General features: G+C 36.2%; 1 non-coding gene across 1 annotated transcript; it reads right to left on the bottom strand.

The window, feature by feature from the left end:
• Nucleotides 1-1,662: 1,662 nt before the first annotated feature.
• LOC142435341 (small nucleolar RNA SNORA36 family) lies at nt 1,663-1,794 on the bottom strand. The gene has a single exon (XR_012781413.1). It is a non-coding gene; the product is annotated as a small nucleolar RNA SNORA36 family (small nucleolar RNA).
• Between the last annotated feature and the right edge of the window lie 1,119 nt (nt 1,795-2,913).

Here is a 2,913-nt window from a genome sequence, read left to right as displayed (position 1 = left end):
CCTAATCATTTTCAAAGTGTTTGCTCTCCACTTAAGCCCTTTGCATCAAGTTCTCTTTTTATCCCCTCCCTCCCCGCTCTCCCTCCCTCATGCGCCCTTGATAATTTATAAATTATTATTTTGTCATATCTTGCCCTATCCGGCGTCTCCCTTCACCTCCTTTCCTGTTGTCCGTCCCCCAGGGAGGAGGTCACATGTGGATCCTTGTAATCGGTTCCCTCTTTCCAACCCACTCACCCTCTACCCTCCCAGTATCGCCCCTCACACCCCTGGTCCTGAAGGTATCATCCACTCTGGATTGCCTGTGCCTCCAGCTCCCATATGCACCAGTGTACAACCTCTGCTCTATCCAGACTTGCAAGGTAGATTTCGGATCATGGTAGTGTTGGGGGGTGGGTGGGTGGGTGAGGAAGCATTAGACTCTAAATCTTTATGGGAGTATAAAGCTTAATGGTTCTCCCTCGGAGCAGCTGGTGGTTTCTAATGGCCGGCCGACTTTGTGGTTAGCAGACCCACGTGTAAACTCATTAAGCCATCAGTCTCTGAGTCTGAATCTACTCAGTGGCAATGCGTTTTGGAGAAGCCTAGGTGGCGCTGCTGGGTAAGTGTTGGACTGCTAACAGCAAGCGCGTCAAAGCTGTTGCAGGTGAGAAAGATGAGGTCGCCTGCTCTTGTAAAGGTTTTGTTTCTTGGTTGAAATGTATATTGCTTTCTATAAAAAGATTAAAAACCTTTTCCTTTCCCCATCAGTTATGCTGTATTATTTTTCTCTATGAATATAATTTGAGGAAATTTTTACTATATAATATTTTCATCTTTGTTTAAAGGAGAAAGTTCTCTCTTGTTTTCTTGGCATTTCCTTCCTCTCTTTTTGTTGACAGTTGAAGGGTGTCCTGACAGACTTGATGTGCAAAGGATTTTGAACTTTTTGGGGAAGAGCTTTTGTATAATTTCTAGTATTTTTCTAAACTATCTGAATATGCAAATATGGTCAAATAATAGAAGGGGTTATTTACGTTTTTACCTTGCCTGATTTCTCACCCAAATTCCTTCCTGGGATAGATATTACCGAGAACATCGGCGGTTGACTAGTGGATGTTTATTCTAATTTATGAGTACACAAAGAAGTAGATAGATCAACACGTCATACATTAATGGGATCTGTCAAATGCTGGGCAAAATACAGGGGAAATAGAATCATTTATTTGTGACGTGGATTTCCAAAAGTATTTTTAGTGGTTCCATAGCGTGTAATCATGACAAATCTAGTATAGAATTGATAGTAGAGCCCAGTTCTCAGGTTTGTGTTAAGGGTCCAATGAGATAGTCCAGATGAAATCTGTAAGAACCCAGCCTGCTAGGGAAGTAAGCCTTACATGAATGTGAATCATTATTTTTCTCATTAAAAGTTTCAGTTCATATTCTCTTTGACTGTAGATAAGGACCCCTGAGTTATGCAGGGTTTGCATGACTTGTTTGGATTCCCACACCAGGAGTACTTAAGTATTCCAATAATATGATTTTCATCATTATTTTCTTTTTATAACAAGTAATTTCTCAATTTATTTTTTGATATATGTCAAATATATATAACAGAATATAATAATATCCTGTATTTGATAGCATATATATATATATATATATATATATATATATATATTTGAATGTAGGCTGGGAACAAAGTAAATAGAATAATATTTTCTACCCAGTCATTTTCCCAAGCCTGTTTTAATGTCCCAAAATTTAATTAACAGAACAGGGAGGCTGCCCTGAACTGAACTCAACACTTTGGAATGAAATCCTATATTTTAAACAATGTTAAGTATATGGTGACAAATAAATATGATTTGTTATCAAATAAAATGCATCGCTATCCTCCTAAGATCAGGAACAAGAGTTTTCGCTCTCACCACTCTTGTTTTACATAACAATGGAAGTGCTAGCCAGAGCAATTAGGCAAGAAAGTCAATAAAAGGCATATTTTTTAATCTCAACAATATGCTGTGGATATCTATCTCACCCACTATGTGTATGACAATTTTAATTTCATAATTTAACTCTCAAACGCATTGAGTTCTGTGGGAACAGAGGGCTTTAAGCCTATTTACTGCCTACAAATAAAACTTTTACCAAAAAGCATTGTACTTACTAATTTTGGTCCACTGGTTGTCCCAAGACCCCATGCAGTAACAGTACAGTTACGATATCATAGCTTGACCATATTTATACTGCATATAAGCCCTATTGCTTTTAGAAGATAAATTTTGTGTAGTCTCACCAGTTAATGCTTGTATGCGAATTTTAACAATCTATTGTTAACTTAGCAGAGTTTCATTAGGTTTTGTGGTTCTTAGGTGTATTTCCATCACATTTTAACTTAATGTGAGAAAAATTATCTCACTATGTTGAGACTTCTCATTGTACAATGCCATTATATAATAATACCAAGCTGAATTTATATTATGAAGGAAGCCTTTGATTTTCTCTTCTTCATATTATTCAGCTCTTCTACAAAGGCGTCTTTGTTGATATTTCTGTTTTCTTTCCATTGTAAATAAGTTATTTTCTCCTCTGCATTATCTGGTTGTTTATTGTTATTTAACAAGGTATTATTATAGGAAAATAAGCCATTATGTATCACAACATGAGTTCATGTCATACTTATTAGGAGGATAGCAATGGAATAATTTCTGTCAGATGAGTTGTGGGCTTTGAAAAAAAGTATTTCTGAAGAAGACTCTTAAAACCACTTACCAATTTTCAAATTAAAATTGAACCAAAGTAGCTATGTAAATGTACTAAAACATGTTTTCTGTTTGTATTCTTCTTTCTCATATTGATGTTAGTTGTCTAATGCTTTTAATAAATTAACCTGTACGTGAAAGCAGTGATACTGATGAACCGGTTCAAATA

This window comes from Tenrec ecaudatus, chromosome X (genome assembly GCF_050624435.1).
Source record: "Tenrec ecaudatus isolate mTenEca1 chromosome X, mTenEca1.hap1, whole genome shotgun sequence".
Lineage (NCBI taxonomy): Eukaryota > Metazoa > Chordata > Mammalia > Afrosoricida > Tenrecidae > Tenrec > Tenrec ecaudatus.
Note: the sequence above shows the minus strand (reverse complement) of the source record. Positions and strands in the feature narration are given on the sequence as shown.